The sequence below is a fragment of the Stylophora pistillata genome, chromosome 1 (genome assembly GCF_964205215.1).
Source record: "Stylophora pistillata chromosome 1, jaStyPist1.2, whole genome shotgun sequence".
NCBI lineage: Eukaryota > Metazoa > Cnidaria > Anthozoa > Scleractinia > Pocilloporidae > Stylophora > Stylophora pistillata.
Genome location: NC_142519.1, coordinates 52314610 through 52338528, shown reverse-complemented (window position 1 = coordinate 52338528; position 23919 = coordinate 52314610). Strand labels below are relative to the sequence as shown.

General features: G+C 39.1%; 1 long non-coding RNA gene across 1 annotated transcript; it reads right to left on the bottom strand.

The window, feature by feature from the left end:
* Positions 1 to 550: 550 nt before the first annotated feature.
* LOC148743032 (uncharacterized) lies at positions 551 to 21988 on the bottom strand. Its single transcript, XR_015990245.1, has 3 exons — positions 21917 to 21988; positions 13119 to 13190; positions 551 to 623 (listed from the first exon to the last, which is right to left on the bottom strand). It is a non-coding gene; the product is annotated as an uncharacterized LOC148743032 (long non-coding RNA).
* Positions 21989 to 23919: the final 1931 nt, after the last annotated feature.

Genomic DNA, 23919 nt, shown 5'->3' with positions numbered 1-23919 from the left:
AACAGTCACGACGTACAAATTCCAAGAATCAGGAAGATTCCTTTTTTAGGATTGCTGACTCTAGCCAACAAGAGGCTCCAACTAATATCTCGGTAAGGACGAGTGTCAGTCAGCCACAGTTTAAAAATCAGGCGTCAGTGTATTATGATGGACAGTGGAGCTGCCGGCAGATTGAATTCTCCATACTATTACCTCAAATCGCCTTTGTACGAATTTGCAGCTAGATAAACTGCTATCAAAAAGTGCAAGATACACTCGCACAAATGCAATTAAATGAAAAACTCTGATCTTCGAAGCCTGGTCTAAGACTTCAATGGATGTCACTGTCAGGTTATATTCGTACGGCACCCGAACTAAATTATTTCTGATATAGCAATCGAGATTATTCAAATACAACTGAATCAGTTCACCTTGTTTTTTTTCGCCTTCACATATCGGACTGTCATCGAAATGTCACTGTCAGGTTATATTTGTACAATTATGCGTGAGACTTTTTCAGTCCCTCAAACGTTAGAGCGATAAATAAAGATTTTACGTTGTTTGGTACTTACAGTTTGCTGAGCGATGTAGTCCTGTCGAAAACTCCCAGGGGTAAGTTCTTTAACTGATTATTGGACAAGTCCCTGTCAACAAGAAGTCATCCATCATGTCAGATGGTTAGATTTGCAATGTCAGAGAACGCGTAGAACTTTATATGACTCTTACCCGGGGTGGAGAGTACTCAAAAAAGCTGCTGATTTAATTTTCACCTTGAAATACATAAGTAAGGATGGGCCTTAACCTTAACAAATCAGTTAACTATGATTTCCTATCTGATCTGAGACAAATAACATTGATCGATTAGGTTTCAAGGAAGGATTTTTCGATGAATATGAAGTGGGACGCTAGAATGGTTACAATTCCATCGATAAAATTTACGTCGCTAACAACGAAAATAAAGCAACATTTTCTAAAGCTCACAAAAGACTTGATAACGGATTATTAGGTAAACTGAGTCTTTTCACACATTGTTTTTCACACATTTATTTTTTTCATATTATATGAATATACCTAACGTGAACAAATGATTCTAAATGGTCCAAGCGAGTTAATTATTAAAACAAAAGACCACACTTTCTATCGGTTTACTGGCGTAATAAACCACGCAGGGTATAAGAAGTCGTAAAGGGGTTTACGTCAGCGGTCAAAATGAAAGAAACCGTAAGCTCTCTGACTTTCTCAGCCTTTTCTCGTCTTCTAAAGTGAAACAGTCAATACGGACAAATGACTAGAATAAGTGAGTCTCTTTTTTTTTTTCTTTTTTTTTCAAAGGATTGCTGATTTCACCAAATAAGAGACTCCAACGAATATTTCGGCGAGGAAGGCTGTCAATCAGCCACAATTAAAAAAAAAAAAACAAAACAAAAAGAAACAAAACAAAAAGAGAAACAGACAACGAAGTTGTAGCGGTTTGGATTTTCCATTCTGTAACCTCAAATCGAATGTGTTGCTCAATAAATGGCAATCGCTAAAAATTGTGAGAAACACTTGCACAAATTTAATTAAATGGCATACTCTGATCTTTCAAACCCGGTCTAACATTTTAAAAAGTGTCATAGTCAGGTTATATTCGTACGGCACCCGAACTTAATTCTTCCTGAGATATTGATGAAGATGGGAAAAGAATTAACTGGAATTACTGCAATAGCTAGAGATTATTCCAATACAACTGAATTCACCTTGTTTTCCCTTAAACCATCGGACTGCCCTCATGCATTAAAGTAACTTACGAAATTCATAGTCGTCGGTTTGATTTTCCATTCACTCTAACAGCATTTATTTGGCATTAGGTCCAATTTTAACATCAAAAGTAAAATCAAGAAAGTCGTCGAAGCTCCTTGTCGCATTGCAAGTGTTCCCAGCAGTTACCGTATCGAGTCCAAGTGATATATTTTGCTTAAGCCATAAATTGCGATAACGTACTGTGCGCTCTTTGTTACATTGCTGTAGAGATATATCAGTGACATATATTGGAAGAAATTTACCTTTACGCTGCACTTTTAATCATCTCAGTTGATAGTCTCTCACCGTTAACTGTGGTGAAGTAATTTTTTTGCTCTTTGGACTATTTTCTCCATAAAGGTTTTGTGATCGATTTTAATTTGAATCCCCTTCAAGAAGACTTTTTTATTCAGTTGCGGCACAAACGATGTTCATATTTCCCATGTAATGCACCTTTTTGCGTGACCAATTGTAGTCATTTAAGCTAAGAGGACTTTTCCACTACTGTGTATAAAACTCGAGTCCCGGAGTTGTCGAGCAGAGCATTATGATGAGCTTGAACCATTTTTAAGGCTGACATCGTTCTAGACGGATTTTAAGGAAATACTTCAACAGTATTGCGTAACGGTCTAAGATCCCAAGATCACGGTCTACCTAACTATGAATTTGATCGTTAACAGAAATTCCAGAAAGCCACAACCAGGGTAATTGCACAAATTAAGAAATTTGAACACATTACATCAGCTCTCATAGACCTACTCTTGCCGGCTTCTTGTATCATTCAGAGCTCAATTTAAAATGTTTCTTTCTATTTTTAAGACGTTAAACAATCTAAGATCTGTTATCTCTATAACCTGCCTCCAACTATGCTCTTTGCTAACCTACACAATCTCGTTTGTTCGTTTCCCGATCACCTGCTCTAGACTCGGGGGATCGCGCTTTTGCTCCTGCTGCTCCTGCCTTATGACATTCGTTGCCGTACGTTACCCACCAGATCCTTTAGCCGCGTAGCTACTTTTAAGAAAGAACTCAAAACGTTTATTTTTAGGAAAGCTTTGGTTTCTAGTTTTTGATAAATGATAAGGTGCTTTTAAACATGCGCATAGTTTTTAGTGTTATTTAAATGGTTTTTTTTTTGTTTTTGCTTATTTTATTAATTTTATTCAAGAACCCATTTAATTACGATACGGGCAGAACAAATTTAAAGTTCATCAATTTCGTCCCTTCTCGCTTCTTTTCCTTCTTCTGTTTCTTTCCTTTTAATGGATTCATCGATGCGCCAGTTGACATGTGCCTTGTATAGGGGTGGTTGTCTGCAACTAATAATTTGACGATTAGTTACACCGCCCATAAATTACTTTTGATACCGCATGAGTTCACTTCCAGTTTATTTACACAATGACCCACACGCTTCTGTTTGCAGGCTGAATATTTCGTTCATAGCGAAATAGGTTTCGTCGAGGTTAAGAGGAAACAATCAAATTTGAGGAAAGGTATGTCATGTGTGTGATTGGTACTTCCCAATTTGGACATACCATGTGCTTAGTGATTGCGCGTAGAATGTGAGTGAATCTGTAGTAAAGAAAGACCTTAAGATTGAGACAAGAAAATGATGGGTAATTTCCTATAAGCCGCCGTGCAGGTGAATTCAAATTTCCTCAAAGAACAGTGATTAGAATCAAATCGTGCCAACCAACGGCCCATGATTGCTGACACTTAGCCCAGCGTAAACTGAGAGTTCTACGTGAAAGTTATAAATCTCCTCAGTATCGCTTAGCCGTTCCTCTGTCAGACCTTTGTGATGTTGCTTTTGGTGTGCCGCAAGGTTCAATCCTTGGACCATTGTTGTCTGTGCTGTTCATCAATGATTTACCTACTGCTATCAGCAAATGTAATATATTATTATATGCTGATGATGCTGTTGTTTTTGCAGCCCACAAGGACATTAAAATCTTGGAGGAAATTTTGAATGCAGAACTAGATGAAGTGAATAAATTGACTCTCAGTAAGTTTCTTTTATCAACGAAAGAAAAACAGAATTTGTAGTTTCTGGAACTGATGCTATGCTTTCTAAAGCTACTTACGCAGTAGTTGTCAAAATAGGTGATTATGAATTAAATAGAGTTTATGATTTTAAGTATTTAGGCATTGTTCTTGATGATAGTCTTACGTGGAAAGACCATGTTCGTCATGTTATTTCTAAGGTCGGTTAAAGAGTTGGTGCCTTAGGGTGCCTTAGAAGGAATATCACTATACATGCAGCTCTTGAGATGTATAATTCATTAATTTTGCCCATTTTTGATCATTGCGATGTTGTTTGGTCCAGCTGCAATAAAGCAGATATGGAAAGTCTTGAATCTTTGCAAAGGCGGGCCTCGAAAATTATAGTTAAATCTAAATGAGGTACAACATTCACCGAGTATCTTCATTTTCAGAGTTTAGAAGATCACCGTAACGTTCATATTTTAGGTTAAGTGAAATTATAATGTACCACAGTTTTTAAAAAATTATTTCAAGTTGAATAAGGAAGTCATCATTAAGAGAAACAAGAAGAACCAATTTTATATACTTACCTTCAGTAAGAACTGAGACAACCAAGAAAATTTTTTATTATAATGGCTCAGTTGTTTATAATAACTATTTATTAAATAAGAATCAGTTTTAATTGTTATACTGTACTTTTTTAACTAGTTACTCAGTTTCTTACTATTTGTTTTTAAAACTTTTTGTTAGCTTTTAACTTAGGACTCCCATTGATAACAGATATACCTTTAAGTATCCTGAAGGGACCACCCTAGTTAGATAAAGGTTTACAACAATAATATGTAATAGTTTGAATTATATGGGTTGTCTCAGTTTCTTAAACTTTTATTCATTTTGGTAACATCAATCATCTCCAATTACCATGTACATTATCGCATTGGCGTCACGCAGTATTTCTCCGTAAATGTTTCATCGGTCGCGCTCCAAAAAAGACGAGAATAGGACATATTTCGACATTTCTACACAATTCTGTACAGAAATATCAACATTCTGTTAACGTTCTGTTAACATTCTTTACCTCTTGAGGTAGTTTTTTGTACCGTTCTCAAGAAGTGTTTCATAAATTAAGCTTTCCTCAAAGTGCCAGGGTGTGGCAGTCAAAATCAATTAACAAAATTCTTAACAATTAAGCTAACAAGCAAACTGGGAGCAGGCCGTTAAGTTGATTCGTAATAAACCCGTGATGATAAATCAGAGACAATGAATATATGAAGTTCATATATTTTGAACTGCGGTTTTAGATACGCATAAAAACAGGGGTTTTTTACGAATTAACGTAACGGCCTGCTCCCAGTTTGCTTGTTAGCTCAATTGGTAGAGCGCTGCACTAGTATCGCAGAAGTCAGTGGTTCGAATCCCGTACATGACAACCTCAACAATTAGCTAGGTATTGCCTTCGAAAAGTAGGCGGCATCCATCGGGATTCGTGGTATCAAAACAAATGGTCGGAATTAGGGCCACATTTCGCGGTTCATGATCATTCATTTAATATCGCTTCCGAGCTGAATTTTTCCAGAATCAGAATATGAACTCTCCATATCTAAAAGCTGAGGAGGAAATGAAGGTTTTAGGCTTTTGAAGTGAAGAAATAATCGCCTAACTTTAGATGATGACGATCCCGTTCGATGATATACTGTTCTCACAAAGGTCCGCACAAAAGAGAAGACCGCTGATAGCTTGTGTCGCATGATTTTGTTCTATCCAAATTTACACCCCAATGCAATATTTGGGGAGAAAATTGTGGCTGAAAAGAATAAATGCTTTTACCTGGAGTTTGATATGATATAATTGATAAATTAATTTCAAATGTCCTGAGCTTGCTTCTCTCGGTTCTGTGTCGATTGTGTCCACAGAGCAGCAACCTGTCAATAACCGGAGAAATCGGCTACCAACGTGATAAAAACTTTGACACATGTTTGGTATGAACAGATGTTATAAGTGTTGCTCCTAGTAAATTTTCAATCGTTTTTATAAAAAATATAACACTGACTGCGAGAAGCTGAACATACTAATCCCTGTTTTTGTTAAAAATAATTTTCACATGAAGAGCAAGGCTCAGTGCGACGCCTATATAGTGTATCAGACACTGCTTGACATGTCGTCAAACAAGGTGCTATCTTTCACTGATCTAATTATGAATTCTAAGTGCGTCAAGCACGACAAAATTGAATGTCAGAGATATTATAAGCCTTGAGTATTACACTATAACGACGCCGTTAGAACTTGATATAGGAACTAAAGGCAGTTTGTATCTGTAGAGCATATTCTACACTTTCAGCAACTGGATAAGACATGTTTAACATAATTCTACTGTGAAGCACATTGACAATCCCTAATCCCGTCCGACAGTTTTTCTACGAGGATCTGCTTTTTGTCTCTCAGTTTTACAGGGATCTCAAAATGACCACTGATGGCTCGCAACAAAACCACATTGAATTTCTGAAGTGTGTTACTGTGGTAACGTTCACAGGGGTCATACGTGTCGTAGCAGGTTGGACGTGAGACTTTGATCTCTTTTTTAACTTTGTCCACCAGATCTTGTCTCTCAGAATTCTCCTGGACGCATTGGGCATCTTCCTCCTCGTCCAACGATATCCCGATCACACCCTGATCTTTGCGTCACATTGCTGCTAACCAGGAAAAAAAGCTCTTAACTTGGCTCTTTGTCAGCCACTGTTCTCTAGTGAACAAACGTGCACTTGACTCATTTTTCGCATTTCGCATGTCCACTGCAACTTGGGCGAGGTCTACCTTTCGCCCAGTTCCTTCTCCAATTGTAAACTGTGCCGTTAGGTATTCTTTTACGTTCTTTGAAAATCTATCACTGCCCCTCGGTTTGACTACGGCCCATCCTGTTCGTAGAGGCGAGTGGCGCGAGGTATACCCAGGAAAAGTGAGTGGTGTACTGGGATCTGACGAACAGCTCAAACATTCGATACCAGCGGTATCTATCGACGAGAACTTAAGGGCCCAGTCCATTATGATTACATCATACTGGCTTAACCTGCTAACTGTATCCTTTCCAGCGTCCAGGTGCAGCTCTAGTTGCAAAATCGTTTCGAACACTTCAACACATCCAAGCACAGAGCATTCAAACAGTGGCGTTGTACTCTCTGTTTCCTTGCTGTCCTTTGAACCACGCTTGACCACACGGTTTTCCGGAGGATCATAAGATCCTTCAGATTCTATGCCTTGAAGGGACGTTTGACCTTGGTGCTTGATATAAAAGACGTCATATGGAATAGACTTCCCTTTACCGATGCCATAACATCTCCAAACTCTATCTCAGACGGGTATCTCCATATTCGAAGTTGTGGAAGCTACTAAAATGCTCAATCTCATTTATACAGAGAGTGTTCTTTGATTCGTGGACTATGCTAACTGCAATGGTTGTTCCCTTCGCTGGGTGTTGCGTCAAGGCATCTCTCATGTCCACGGCAGTTAGAACATCGTGCCCTTCGTTGCAGTAAGCACGAATAGAGGACCTTATAAGGCAGAGGATACGATCACAAATGTCCTCACCAGACTGCGACTCCGAGTACTGATAACTATGAACTTCAACCCCAGCTCCTTTTGCGACATCTCTCACAGCTGTTACTATGGAGCTGTTGTGATACCAACCGGCTTCATCTGATCTCAGATGGACTTTTTGCAGCATGACCTCAGATTGACTTTTTGCATTCTGACATTTATCGCACCTCAATATATGTGTAGATCTTATCTTGATTTAAACCGTGCTCCACATTTCAGGACAATACCTGATTGGTAAGCTAGAATTTAGATAAGAATCATATTTACGGGAACCTGTTGGAACGAGTTGTGCAAAGATAGTATTAATTTCCCTTGACATGTCGAAATGAACTGCATCTCTAGTATTTAGCTGCTTTTTCCGGCCGCTGTACAACGGGTGCTGGCAAGTGCGACGTGGTCGCCAGTTTTGACCCATGTTTTCTCTATGCTTTTCGCATATCCAAAATTCTTCAAGTTGATCATGATCAGGGGAAAGGTAGTGTGGCAACCGTGACCTGTTAACGATAAGCTCATATTCTTGTACCTTTCCTCTGAGCTGACCTACGTGACATACTTGTAGATGATTACTGATGTCACCTGTGCATTCTGAAAGCTTTATCAACCTCGCTGAAGACTCGCTACAGGCTGACGCCTTTCTAGTTTCGAAAAAGCACTTGCATGCCATACTACACTTGCAGGCCTTCCAGAAAAAATAAAGGTCCAGCAAGTTCACCCGCAATGGTTATTGCGGACCTCTATGAAAATGGAACCATGGCTGTGTTCCATAGCGCTATCGTTCAGCTTTATATTCCAAATTTTAGCCAACAAACTTCGGCATATAGACTTGTGGAGTTCTATGACTGATTCTTGAAGAGAATGCAGCGGCGATCCAAAGTTTCAACAGGATATTAAGCGTGAAAAATGGCTTTAGTTTTCGAGTTTAGTTCGCAACAACCAGTTAAAGAAGAGTGTCGATAGATGCCGACCGCTGAAGTTTGGAGTTATTAGCTGGGGTTATCATTAAGTTCACTAGTTTGGGGAGCGAGAAACATCAGAAATTTCACATAAACCCAAGATGCGCCGAAGGTAAGCTGTATTTATAGCGAAATCTGCTCTAGTGGTTCGATTTTAGTGTAGGTGAAAAAATCGCGAATACTCGTGCATGTGCTAATTCAAAAGGTCATAACTTTTAAAAAATCGAAAGCGAACAGGGATTTTTACACGTTTTTGCCTATAAAGGTCTAAAATTCACGGCTGTATAGGCTAGAGTTGTCAACCAGGTCCCAAATCCCAAAACGTAACGTCTAAATAAAGGTTATTTACGACCATCGGCCGATGACGACTTATAGTGGTCAGAATATGTTAAAATTCGCCTTTTCAAATATATTGAGAGGGAAAATTCTAACTTTCTTGGCAAACTAAAAAGGTTTTTAAGCAATCTGATATAAATTCGGTGGCTTAACTATGCGAATCAAATATTTTACAATGTTACAAAACATGTCTATTTTTCATTTTTCGAGGCGTTGCGACGGTACCTACGGACTGGGAAATAATTAGGGCCCCTACCGCAGTCAGATAATTATTTCGAATCAAACGAGATCTAATTTAGTTCTTTCCTAAGTAAAGTCTTTCTGTTGACAAAGTTTCTGGCAAAATTATTTTTGACGCGAAATTGACCCGGGGGAAATAAGAGAGACAGCCTCTTAAGTCAGAAGCTCGTCAAACACGACTATTAATGATTCAGTCACGATTAATAGCCCTACTTTTCACGATTATTAATCGTAATAGAACACTCTTTGCGACTAATGATGCCAAGAAAAGCCCTTTGCGATTAACTATCTTAATTTTAGGACTTAACGCCAAATAATCGTTGAATTTTTCTCTCCGAAAATTAATTTTTAATCTTAATTGTTAAGTTTAACATCATGTCTAATGTTGCGAGCCCACTCTGTTTAAGTTTCTTCATCGCATTTATCGCAGTGATTGTTATTTTAAACATTTAGTTAACTTGACGCGTAATTTAGGTTTTCAGTTGTTCACCCATAGTTGCTCACCTTTTTTTTGCTACATGTTTACCTTAAATATATGAACGTCATATATACCATAAATATATGAACGTCACATATACATTGTATCTGATATATACCTTAGTTATGGAGGCAGTCAAGGCATAACTTTTGAGTTAATTAAAAGGGCTTTACTAAAGTTAATTTTTTTGTTTGTCTTAAACACTGAGGCCGAGAGCCAACGTAGCTCCTTTGTACTTTAGATCAAATTGTGTAATTAAAAACGGGTCTTCCTCTGTATTAGCTCTTTTGTCTTCTGTTCGAGGAGCAATGGCTACTTTTTGTATAACAGGTGGCCCTATTTAAAGTGCCCCTGAGACGAAAACTGACCATTTTATTTTGGATTAATTTGTTCACAGAATGTTGAATTGGGTCAAGTTAAAACCCTTTTCGCCTTTAAAAACTCAAAACAAACCTCCGAGGACCAATTTTTACCACTTCAAAGTCGTCCAAAAATCGTCCGCCATTGCTGAAATTATGTTCCAGCCGAGCCCGCAATTGTACAGCAGAAAACGTCATCATGACGTCAAAGGCTCAACAAACTTATGTTTCCTTTGTCACAACTCTCTTTGTTCGTTGCACAGAGAATCACACATATTACTTTTTTGAGAAAACTGTTTCGTTTTCAGTCGTGAAATGACAATGCCTCCCGTTTAGCTCAATGGATTGAGCGCTGGACTGTTGTGCGGGAGGTCGAGGGTTCAAGCCCCGGCCTGACCAACTCTCAAGGTCTTATAATAATTGAGAAGAATATGCTACCTTTCTATAACTTCAAGAAATGGTTAGATATTCTACTTTTCTCGGGTAGGGACGAATAAATGAAGGTCCCGTCTCCTACAAGGTTAGGGGTAGGAGACGTTAATTTACCACACCCGAAATTACTGTGTGATGGATGTCCTCCCTTGGGGTGGGATGGGTGGGATTTATTGGGTGGACTACTCGCATGGTTCGCATATGTTCCGTTCTAGTCCTACCCTACTGGGATAATGCAGTGAAAATGGTTAGAAATGTCGACTTTCTCTGACGATGAAATGTCTCAGAAATCATCTGATACTTCTGTGGATAGTTTTGCGCCGGAAAACGATGAATTTTTGCCATGCGAATAGAGATAGACATAGAACGGCACGGACTCGCCCTGTGGCTTTTGAGGTCGCATCGCTTTATTACCTTCAAACTGTATTTTTGTTTGTCGTAAGGGATTTTCCATTTTTGTAAGAAATAATCGGATGATATATAAAATTGTTTTCGGCAATGGCTGATTGTGTATCAAGGCGGATATTGGGAGTTTGTGAAAGCCATTTCCAACCCATCAATGTGTTTGCACCGATGCATTTGGTCAATGATCTCATTAACCCTTTCCTGAGTATTTTTTACTATCGCTGCTTTGACAGGTTTGAAGTGAACTCTGTTGTTGACTTGTACTTTGGCCTCTTTTGTTTGTTCTGTCTTATTCATGATGACTGTTGTTGTGCTGCTTCGGTGAGGTTTAAAGCAGAGTTTGTTTCAACTCTTTTAGAGCCGTGACCTCATTGCGTTACAAAGTATTTTTTTGGCTTAGATACAGTCTGCAAGTTGTGTTATGACAATTTTCCAAGTAGCTCTAAAGGGCGATAAAAGACTGAACCGGCGGCATTCAGTTTGATATGAAATGGAAGTGGTTCTTTGTTTTGTCCGAGAAAGGTGTAACGGAGGCGCTTTCGTCTTGCGAATAAATCTCGCAAGGTTGGCCTGATTTTGCATTCGTTTGTCACGGGTGTTGAGATGAATTTGAGACCCTTTGATCGCACGCTGACTTGGCTGTCAGATGGTTGATAGTTTAAGAGGTTTTTTTAAGAAATTTTATTTTTCTCGGTTCTTTGGCGTCAAGCCTGCATTTTGAAGTGTTTCTATGCTCTGTGTGTCTTAAGCTGTTTGTTCTACTTTTGCTGATATTGAAGCCAGCTTTTTTTACAGTCAGAGCTCACAATTATATTTTTCATCTCTTTTATATAAAAGTGAGTTCTTTAAGGTCAGAAATCTCATTCCTCAATTTGGCTATGTTATCATTGCTATTTAAAATGTTCACCGAGTTCTTTTCCTTGTGTAAGGTATTCTTCCAGAGAGTTGTTAACGGCGGACAATGATTAACTCACATGTATAGGTGACAAAAGCCGTGGAGATTCGTAGCTTCCCTTTCGTCGAGATCGCACTGTGGACGGTTTTCCTTATCTCTCTTTTGAACGATAGGCACTGAACCCGACAGAATTCTTCGCCCAGATCCTTCAAATTACACAGATCTCTCGAAACAGTCCTCCGAGAAGTGTTCGGAGCAGATCCCAAATATTCCTGCAGGATTGAAGTCTACTAGGCGAGTTCACGCAAATCGCATCCGTTTATCTCGCTCTGACCCATTTGCAAGGCTCTGATGCAGAGAAATACCTGCAGCATGGTCTGCACGATTACTTCAGCTTTGAATTACGCATCGATCCCTCATCATTTTTATTTAGTTTTTGTAAGAATAGAGTAAAGCACTCTGTTGTGTTTGCTTGACATTTTGCCATGTGAGATTTTCGCGTTGAGCCTTTGACGTCATCTCCTCTGAGTTCTGCAATCAACTTCCGGAACATGGTCAAATAATGGCGGACGCGAAATCGCGAATTTAACGGCCCGAAAAAATATAGTTCTGGTGCTCGGTCTAGACTGAAATTTAGCAGACTATGCGAAGGAGACAGACTAAACACAAAAATTAAAAAAAAATGATGCACGAAAATTTTGATCTCAGGGGCACTTTAAATATCAAGCAGTCCTTTTCGCCACTGAAAAGTACATCGAGTCATTTCTTACCACGAAATGCATAGCGATAGGTAGCCTTTTAACTGCATGCATTTTACTTTGGTGGATCCAGACTTTTTATTCCCTGCTCTTGAGAATGAGACATCCCCTAACCCATCAAGCCCAGTTATTGATGTAAAGATATCTGATTAAATAATAAAGTTGAGAGGGTGCTAGGGTTTCTTTACTCGCAAACCATCTCTCGCCTCGTTTTGTTCGCCAATGATAACGAGATAAGTTTTAGCTGGAAGAAGTTTGCGTTCGAACTTTGCAAATGGCGAAAAGGCAGGCAAGTGGTGGGAAAAGCTTTGACTTAGGACTGTTAAGACTTCTGACTTAGGATTTTAAACCAATCAGAGTCAGCTTTCAATGAAATTAAAAGGTGCTCTAGTTTAGTCATGGAGAAAAGACTCAATCAATAAGTGCATAATGATTATTAATAGTTATGTGAATATTCACATCACCATCACTGTTTTGATTCTGGCAGCTTGCTTGTGTTCTGTCGTTCGTTTGTGTAAAATTTTTACCAGTATGGCTGATAATGAGGTAAGACGATTGAAGATGTGATGTCGTGAACAAGTTATGCATAGGGCTTGATTTTCATTGGCTCTAATGGTTCAAATCAGGAATCATTTTTGTATTGTCATCGGTTTCTGTGCCACGTTTATAATACTTAAGGGCTATGGGGTGTCCTAGGAGAGTAAAAAGGCACTGGTGCAAGAGGGCAGAGATATGTCTAATTCTGCACAGGAAAAGAGCGAAACCAACTGAACCAGCGAAACAGATATATCCTGGCGCGGAACTGAGTACTGTACTACATCTAAACATCATTTAAAAGTTATATGAAGTCCCTTAATGCGGCTACAGCTGCATAGAGCTGGAGCTCGGACAATCCATGAAATATTAACTTATGAATGCGTTACTTACAGGTGATACAACTTGGAGTTGTAATTGAAGACTCCAGGTGGTAGCTCCTTAATTTGGTTATCATTCAAGGACCTAAGAAATGGAGATAGCCTATTATCAGATCTCTCCTCCATTCCAAGAGTTAGTGGATGTCATTGAGTCCTTTTCACCATTTTTTCTAAAAATTAAGTTCGATAACTTAAACTGGGTATGTGTCAAAGTACCATTTGAAGAGTGTTGCAAATTCTCTCAATGGACAAAATGAAGCAAAATAGTTGTCACATTTAGTGCATCTGATCAAGATTTTGTTCTTAATATTTTCCCCCAGCAAGTTTAGGTTTTTCAAACTTCTGAACGATATTCCAGACAGAACCGTGCTTTACTTCATTGGAAATTTCTCAACTCAATCCTAAAAAAATACGTTGTCTCACTGCAAACTTAACTCTTTTGGAATGACGTCACTTTGTTAAAAAAAAGGGGGAAATCAGTGAGACGTTCTTCCTTTTTAGGATTGAGTATGGAAACTTCCAATTGATTAAAGACGGACTAGAGGAGTCCGATGCATATTATCCATGCCTGAAATAATTTTATTACATCCATCACCGCCGCCCGTTTCATCTGTCACTTGCTCACAAACATACGTTTCAGCTTTGCAAAAGGCTGTTATTGGGAAGCATTTGTCGTAATTTGACCTAATTAGCTGTTTGATTGCAATTGTATTCGGTCAAACTTTATTCTGTTTAAACCCTATCCGAATTTAACATATTGACTTGTATTCTCATAGAGAAGAAACGTTAGTCAAGTGTCGCACAATATCGAAAGCATGTGCTGAACCTCTTCGAAAAGCGAAAGAAAAGAAAAACGTCGTTGGTAAACACAGTTTTTAAATAGAAAGGAAGTTCACTGAGAACTTAAACCCGAGAAGACTTCAAATATGTGGCATGTACCTAAAAAGCCAGGTGCGAAGAAGTAATGAATTCTGAATTTTTTAACGTAATTGCGGCCGTCCATAAAAAGTTTGCTTAAACTTTCTTTCGAGAGGAGTACGATCAATAAAAACATTTGCTGTCAGATGCAATTATTGACCATACAATGCACGATTGTTAGGTCAAGAGCTCGTCAAACTCGACTGTTAATGATTCATTCACAATTAATAGCCCTACTTTCCGCAATTACTAATTGTAATAGAACACGCTTTGCGACAAATAATGGCAAGAAAAGCCCTTTGCGATTAATAATCTTAATTTCAGGACTTTACGCCAAATAATCGTTGAGTTTTCCTCTCTGCAAATCAATTTTTAATTTTCATTGTTAAGTTGAACATCATGTCTAATGTTGCGTGCGCACTCTGTTTAAGTTTCTGCATCGCACTTATCGTAGTGATTGTCATGTCAAACTTTAAATTAAAGACGCTTAATTTAGTTTTTCAGTTGTTCAGTTCAGTTTCAACCAGGCTAATTAGTTATTGTAATTGCTCACACGTTTATGCCTCATATATACCTTAGTTACGGAGACAGTCAAGGTATAAGTTTTAAGTTGATTTAAGAGGCTTTATTAACAGTTAATTTTTTTTGCTTGTCTTAAACACTTGTAAGGCCGCTTGCGAACGTAGCATCTTTGTACTTTACATCAAATTGTGTGATTAAATACGGCTTTTCCTCTTTATTAGGTCTTTGGTCTTCTGATCGAGAAATAATGGCTACTTTCTGTGCAATAGGTGGCCCTATTTAAATCAAATATCAAGCAGTACTTTTCGTCACTAAAAAACACATCGAATCATTTCTTACCACGAATTGCATAGCGATGGGTAGCCTTTTAACTGGTGGCATTTTACTTTGGTGGATCCAAACTTTTTATTCCCTGCTCTTGAGAATGATAAGTCCCCTAACCCATCAAGCCCGGTTATCGGCGTAAAGATATATGATTAAATAGTAAAGTTGAAACGGTGTTATGGTTTCTTTACTTGCAAACCATCTCTAGCCTCGTTTTGTTCGCCATGAATAACAAGGTCAATTTTGGCTTGAAGAAATTTGCATTGGAAATTTGCTAATGGGAAAAGGCAGGCAAGTGGTGGGCAAAGCTTTCACTCAGTTAGGACTCTTAGGACTTTTGACTTAGGATTTTAAACCAATCAGAGTCAGCTTTTAATGAAATGAAAAGGTGTTCTGGTTTAGTCATAGAGTAAAGACCCAATCAATGACTGCATAATGACTATTAATAGTTCGATGAATATTGACATCAGCACAACTGTTTTGACTCTTGCAGCTTGCTTGTGTTCTGTCGTTTGTTCGTGGAAAGTTTTACCAGTCTGGCTGATAATGAAGTAAGACGATTGAAGATGTGACGCTGTGAAAAAGTTATGTACAGAGCTTGATTTGTATTAGCTCTAATGGCTCGAATCAGGAATCATTTTGGTATTTTTATTGGTTTCTGTGCCACGCTGATATTACTTATGGGCTATGTGGTATCCTGAGGGCCTAAATGGGGTTTAGTGTTTGGTGTTATTTGCCCATATTTTCTAGTGTTTACTGTTTCCCACGCACGAGATTACTGTGTGATGGATGTCCTCTCCTGTGTGGGATAGGAGGGAAGCTGAGATCGTTACATGGACTGAAGCGACTGCCAAGGGTGCCTGATAATGCTGACGTCCGATCTCAGCCTTATCATTGTAACTAGACACGTTTGTTGTTTAGAGTGCTTAAGACTTTCTACTTTCTACTTTCTCTCTCTGTTAAATTAGCCATATTTTTAACCTTTACTGTTCTTGAGAAAAATACTGTTTAGTGTTTGAAAGGAAATCCCAAAGTTTTTTTAAAATTTTTAAATCTTATCTAGTCTTTTAAATTCTGCATAAAAATCAAGAAAATTACTCGCGAATAGTGAGCCAAAGCTGAAATGCTCTTGTCTACATTCTGGGGAGTACTAGGACGAATCAGTGTTTACGAATGTAAAGGGAAATGGCGGTAAGAAGGGAAACAACAAAGAACAAAGAGGGAGCCCTGCTGCCAGCTATATATTCCAGTGCGCCATCGTGTACAAGAGTAACATTTCAAAAGGATGCTCAGGACATTTCAGGGACAGGCAATGAAGAACGAGTCGACCAGGATACAAATATTCCACGAGCTATAGACGAAGTACCGAGAATCACCTTTGTTGACGAAAGCATTCTCGGAGTTGTCGCATTTGGTGACGTGACAGACCTCCCCGAGCAAGAGGATGAATTCGACACCGACTGGGAGAGCGATGCGGACAATGCTACAGACATAACGTTCAGCACAATTGGTCGCGCCATCCACGCTCATTTCCGCCTGAATCTCTAGAAACATCTTGGTAAAAGAAATAGTCTGTCATTGCATTCATTACTAGTCAAATTTGAACACTCATTTATGTTGGAAATTGGCCGAGAAACCTCTTTGATACGATAAACATGGGCCGAACATAAATATTTACCCTTTTAGGCCGTGGTTTATTATAATGATTATCATAGCCGTATATAATTTTCAAGGCTCTCTTTTGGACACGCTCTAAACTTAAGCTCAAATAATTGGGGAGGCTATAATGGTAGACCTGACATCCATAAAGTAAGACAGATTGAATACAAGCAACATAAAAATTAACTAATTCTGGTGATGGTACCTTAGCTCGCTTTAACTGAGATAAAAAGTAAAGGCGCTTAGCGGACTTTTTAATCGTCTCAGTAACGTGAGTGTTCCACTTGAGGTTGTCTTGAAAATACACACCCAGTAATTTCACGACACTAACGGCACTAACATTAGAGCCATTAATTTCTATCAGATCGTAGGAAGGAGGGGAGCGCACAAAGGAAACTCTTAGCTCATTACATTTTTTCGGATGGAGTTGAAATGAATTGAGTGTTGACCAGGTTGCTACTTCGTTTATCATAGACTAAGCATTGCTAGGACCACCCTTGCTTATGATTTCATACACTGTCGTGTCATCTACATATTTTATACAATCACTGGCTGATGGTACTTTCAAATCGTTTATCATAACCAAGAATAGCCACGGTCCTAATTTTGTTCTCTGCGGTACTCCTGCTCGGACCGATCCCCACTCTGAGAGACAATCATGTGCAAGTTTGACCCTTTGTTTCCTATTTTTAAGAAAGGCTATTATCCAATTAATGATGTAAGGGTTGATGTTGTAGGTCGAGAGTTTCGATAGCAAGAGGCTGTGGTCTATCAGATCGAAGGCTTTTCTATAGTCCAACACAAAGATCCGCACGGTGTTCCCCGTTCCGTCTGTTGCTTGCGCCCAATTGTGCATCAGATTTATTAATGCGTGCGCAGTGGAGGATCCTGGAATACACCCAAATTTATCGGGTTCCAGGCGTTTTAGAAGTGCTGGTTTCAGATGTTCATGGACGACGTAGTGTTCGGCAATTTTGGACAACGTTGGCGTCAATGAAATAGGTCTCAAATCCTTCGCCGCATCCTCAACTATCTTTGTTTTGGGAAGAGGGGTGATGTTTGCACATTTCCAAATGTCCGGTAAAGTGCCTTGACTAATAGAGGAATTGATGATACAACGAAGGGGTTGAGCGAGTTCAGGAGCGAAGTCACGCAAGACCCAGTTTGGGATATTATCTTGGCCCCCAGCTTTGGAGGAGATGACCGTACTAAGGCATTTGAAGGTAGCTTCCAGTGAAATAATGGGATTTTTAAAACCCTCAGTGCTCACAGTTTCGATATTATCTAAAAGTGGGTCAAACGAAGCTTGAGGTTCCAGCAGAGCTGTATTGATTTCATTAGCCAAGATCTTAAGGTTGATTGAGGTAGCTGGTTTACTTGCTAGGAGCTGATTTGCGACACTTGTAGACGTTTTGTTCATTCCACATAACCGCCTACATTCGGACCACCACATTTTAGGATTGTTTTCGGTCAAAACGCTGACTTTAGTGTGTAATAAGAGCGTTTGCAGAGCTTCCGTTCCCTGTTCACTTTGTTCCGGTAGTAGTGGAACAATGGTTTGTTGTCTTGGCAATATGCTCTTTGACGGTGTGCTATAAGTGCCTTGAGTTTGGATGAAATCCATGGTGCGTCGTTTCGGTGGAACTTAACTCGCTTTTTGGGAAGGATAGAATCTAACCCTATGTGAATTAGGTGACTGAAGTGAGCATACTGTTCTTGGACGCTATCTATAGTGTCGATTAATGACCAGTCGACCCCCGTCATATAACGACCAAAGGCCTGTTTGGACTCAGCGTTAACAGCACGTGTAGTAACCATTCTGTTTGCAGGAATATTGGCCTTCGATCTAATTTTTGGAAACAAACCAACAGTACAATGATCGGATAGTCCGAATGGCGGGAATGGAGAAGGTTTCTCGTAGTGTTCTGTAAGATTAGTTAACACTCTGTCGAGTGTACGATCCCCTCTTGTTGGAAAATGGACGACTTGCGTGAGGCGGAACTGCTTAATAACTGGTGAAACATTTGCCCTGTTCCAGTCGCCAGCGAGAATTATACCTGCGCCAGGGATATCACTCTCTATCCTAGAGAGAGAATCCATCATGTAATCAAGGAGGGGCTCATCTTTGGCAGGTGGTGGAGGATGGTATACTGTACCTATGATAAGGCAGCTATAACCCCGAGGCAATCGGTTGGGCGTGATCTTGGCCCACAAAACCTCAGGGCTCTCGGGGTCAGGGAACTCATAGTCCCGTAGAATTGAGAATTTGATAGAATCTTCTACATATAGAGCCACACCCCCATGTAGCCTGTGGGTCCTATCTTTGCGTATAATGTTGTACCCACTAATGTCAACTACGCTGTCATCAATAGAATCTTTCAGCCATGTCTCCGTTATACAACAAAGATCAAACTTGTGGGTGTTCAAAAAAATACGAAGTTGTCTATTTTTGGCGCCAAACTCATTACATTAGACACAGCTATTGACGGTACGAATTGCAAGGTGTTTTTGCTGGCGTCGTTGTTTCTCTTAGGCTTGATAATAGCCAGATTGTTGAAATTGACGGCTCTTTGTTCTGTGTAACGGCTGGAGGAGACACGCGTAGTTACTCTCACGGGAATTGTTGAAAGTCTCGGTAAAGTGTGATTATTGAACCGTAAAAATTGATTCAAGGTGGAAGAGTTATAGCAATTAACAGTTCTTTGTCTTGTGTAACTACTGGAGATGACGCGCGTAGTTGTTCTCACGGGAATTACTGAAAGCCCCGGTAAAGTGTGATTGTTCGACTGTGAATAATTATTCAAGGTGGAAAAATCATTCGTTTCTGAAGAATATTTGCTTCGGCATTTAATTGTGCTTTAGTAAGTCTTCCAGACCGTTTCCCTCGGTACTTGAAAATTCCATCCGCTCGAATGTTCTTAAATAAAACTGACCGTCTCTCCTGAAGGCTGTAATTTTTCCGGAGCGACACCAGTTCACGCCGAGAATACTGTAGGGTCGTTGTTTGGCGAATTGGAGAACCAAGTTGCCGAATTAAATCTCGAGTGGCTCTCTGCCGGCTACCAATGGCGATAATAGATTGAGCAGGACCGGGGTTGGTCGAAATATCAACGTACACCGTGATGTCCAATGGAGGGTCGTGGCCAGGGATGACTAAGGAGACAAACCCGTGTTTAGTGTGCTTCTGCATTGGAACTCTTGATCGATGAAAACCATGTTTGACGATACAAGTGCATTTCTTCTTGAGTTGAACACCAGTGTGCAGGGGTTCCCACCTTGGTTTAAAAGTAGCCTCGAAGAATAATAAATGGTTTAGAAATACAGCGCTTAACCAGGATAAAATAGTGATAGAAACTAGAGCTACTCTAAACGTGGCCGTCATGATTGGCGCCGAGTGCATTGAGCCGAGTGCATTCCACCTTGAATGGCTATCTTTTCTTCGGTGCTAAAGATGTCTGACTGAACATTCCTTGAACCTTGCAAAACATCTGCACCCCTGATACATTTTGGTCTGGTACACTTATTCTAGAGTATTTGACATTGAGAAAATGCCAACTAACTGCAAGTGGTCTTTACCACTAAAACGAAAAGCCCAACTACGCAAAACATACATAAGCAGTACATTTCGCCATTGAAAAGCGCAGCGAATCATTTCTTACCACGAAACACATGTTGATATGTGGTCTTTTAACTGCGTGTATTTTAATTCGGTGGATCCAAAGTTTTTATTTCCTGCCCTCGAGAATGATAAGTTCCCCAGCCTATCGAGCCTGATTATTGTTGTGGAGATCTCTGCTTAAATAGTAAAGTTGAGAGAGTGCCAAGAATTTAAGATTTGACTAAAGTTTTTAAACCACTCAAAGTCATCTTGTGATAAAATTTAACAGAGACCTAATCTGTTAGTGCACAACGATTACTAATATTTATGTGACTATTCATAACAGCATAAATGTTTTGATTCTTGCAGGTCCTTTGTGTTCAATCCATTTTTTGTGAAAAGTCTAACCAGTCTTGCTGATGATGAAGTAAGGCGATTGGACACGTAATGTTGTAACCTGTTATATCTAAGGCTTGATTTGTATTAGCTTAATGGTTCGAGTCATGAATTATTGCCTTATCGTTCTCAGTCTCCGAGCCACAGATATCAATAATATAACGTGCTAGTGAGCGTTCTAAAAGAGTAAATAGGAACTAGGACGAGGGGACAGAGATTGATCTATTTTCGCACGGGAAAAGAGAGAAACCAGTAACTACAGTTACCGCCTAGCTTGTTACGGGACTGAGAAGAGAGCACTGAAGTAACATCATTTCAAAATTTTTATGAAGTCCCTTAATGCAGCTGAGGCTGCATGGAACTGGAGTTTGGCAAAAAAATTACTTAGATCAATTTTTCAAATAGCCAACTTTTTTCAGTTCAGCATATGCATTCATTGTATGCAAAAAGTCCAAATCATTCAATTATTTTTATCATGATTGCTCGCGTCGAGGAAAAAACCACATGGAAAGTGTTCCTATGACTTGTTTTGAAACTAAATGAGATAAGTTAGTTACGATTGAAATCGCATTTCTGGTAAATACAAAGCCGTAATTTGAAGATTAAGGTAAATTTGACGTTCAGAACAGTTTTTTAGAGGTATCGTAGTGATATTATAACTTTTGATCAGGTGATGACATGGATTGAATAAATTAGATTAATAAAAGTAAATAATGTCCCTTCAACAACGTTTTTGAAAGGTGTGGTACTGATGACAATGAGAATGGTATTTGAATCAAAATTTGGAATCGCATTGTTCGTAAATGATTTGAGTCAATTCAGATGTTTTAAGCCTGTGATGGTATCAGTATTAGTCCCTTAAAATTTTGTGTCGTGGAGCACACAATGGATGTTTTTTTACGCAAAACTCTTGCAGCTCCAAAAATCGAATGAATAAATCGTTACGCAGTTTTTTTTTGATGTTTTGCGTAAACGTTCATTGGGGTTTTGAAATTACTTTTCTTTTTTTTTTCTAGAATAATTCGTTGTCAATGGTCATCAAGATGTGTTCCCTTATGAAAACGAAATAGATGTCCTCAAAGAGCAGAATTCGTCACCTATCATGGTTAGAAATCTTATTTAAATATCCAGAAACTGATGAGAAAAGACACTTGCCTCTGTTTAACTCACACGCTGTAACAGTCATGCCACTCTCTTTTAATCGCATATTAAGGCTATCGGAGACCCTTGAACTTAAATACTTTAAGACCCAGCTTTTAACAAAAACTGTAGCTTTACAAACTCTTTCTGATGCAAGAAACCAAAAAAGGAGCTTAACATCAATGTTAATGAAGAGATCTTGAGGTCATATTCTAAACAATCCATCAAACATTAACTTATGAAGTATTACTTACAGGTGAGTCAACTCGGAGTTGTTATTGAAGACTCCAGGTGGTAGCTCCTTGATTTTATTTCCATTAAAGTACCTAAGAAATGGAAATAACTAAGTTTAAGATATATGCGTTATTAGCCAAGCGTGAGGTCAAGAGGGCTGGATATTGGCCGAATTCTGTTTTTGCATTTTTATTGACCGAGATTTTAAAGAAGTGCCCAGGCGTTAATTCGAGGAAGTACGTTAAAAGGAACTAGTTGATTTGGTTTGACAGAAGCCATGCAACTTCTTAAGATATAATTCCCTGATAGGATTATTACATTTACAGATAATTCAAGATTTTTGCAACGCAGTTTGACGCATTTACGCATAAGTAATTATGCCGGAATCATACTCGATCTTCTGACAACAGCATTATACACAAACTTATGCTGGTATAATTCATCCGAGCCTATCAGTGACCGTCAAATAGCTTCAATTAAGGTCTTTCAGATCTCACTATTTTTACTGCTTATCGGTTCTGGATCTCGAAGACTCTTTGGATCTGCAGACTGCGAGGCCAGTCTCCAAATGTTTCGAAATATACTAACTTTAAAATCATTCTCAGTATTACAATTTTCACCCAAACACATACTTATTTCATTGAGTGACCGTCTTTTCACTCCTTAAAAATGGAATGTTCTCGCCTAGCATATGAGAGAATCGCTCAGACAGGGTGTATATCATCTCCTCAGCGAATAAAGTGGCACGTGTCTCTGGGATTTCAAAAGAAACGTCATGCTATCTAACTTTTTTAAACTTACTCAGCTATTTGCTAGTCTCCAAAACCGAAACAGTCATGACGGACAAATTCCAAGAATCAGCAATATTGTTTTTGTAGGATTGCTGATTTGAGAAACCAAAAGGCTCCAACTAGTATTTCGGTAAGGACGGGTGTCAATCAACCACAGTTTAAAAACGACGCGTCAGTGTATTAGAAAGGACAATGGAGTTGCCGGCGGTTTGGATTCTCTATTTTATAACTTCAAAACGCTTCCCATCGAATTTGTTGCTGGATAAAGGACCACCGCTGAAAGTGCGAGAAACACTCGCAGAAATGTAATTAAATAATAAACTCTGATCTTGGAGGGCCGGTCTAAGATTTCAATGAATGTCACTGTCTGGCTACATTCGTACGGCACCCGAGCTAAATTATTTCTGAGATGGGGATCAAGAGGGAAAAGGAATTCACTAGACTGAAACGAATCGGACTGTTATCATGTATTAAAGTAACTTATGAATTACATAAGGTCGTCTATTTGAGGTTCCATTTACCTTAAAAAGAAATTATTTGGGTCTTGTTCCAGTCTAAATATTTTCAATAAAATCAAGAAAGCCGTCGAAGCTCTGCGTAGCAGTGTAAGTGTTTCCAACAAGTTCTTTATCGAGTTCAAGTGATGTTTCGCCATAAATCGCCGTAACCTGCTGTGCACTCTTTTTCATATATTGTCTGAGATTCCTATATCGCGGTCGACATATACTGAACAGACGGTGTGGTTATCATTTCTTGTGATAGTCATATCCAGTGTATGGTTACAATCAGTGATCGCCTCTGGCAGGTCTACGTTCAATAAGACATAGCTCTAGAAACTACAAAGCTCGGTGAAAATCACCTTTTTGATGTACTTTTTAAATACCAAACGAGAAATACAATACTTTTTTATCGGTTTCTCTCGCCTTGATGAAAGCTGAAATAAGTGCCAACTTTCTCGACAAAAAGTGGATTGTTTTCCGGAAAAATTAACCATTGGGATTCAACAATCCAGAACAACCAGGCTCTAAACTGTTACATAGAGTTCGCACTGCAAACGTTTATGGTGCAGACTTTCTCGTCTTCGTTTGGTGGGGAGATAGGGTTTGTGAAAAGGGACTGGGGGCTTTGGGGCGAGGATGTAGAGCTAGACCGACGGTGTTTTATCGCTCGCCGTGCGTTGACTTTTTTTCTCCCCCGACTTTATATTTTTCATTTGCAAGTAGTGAAATTCT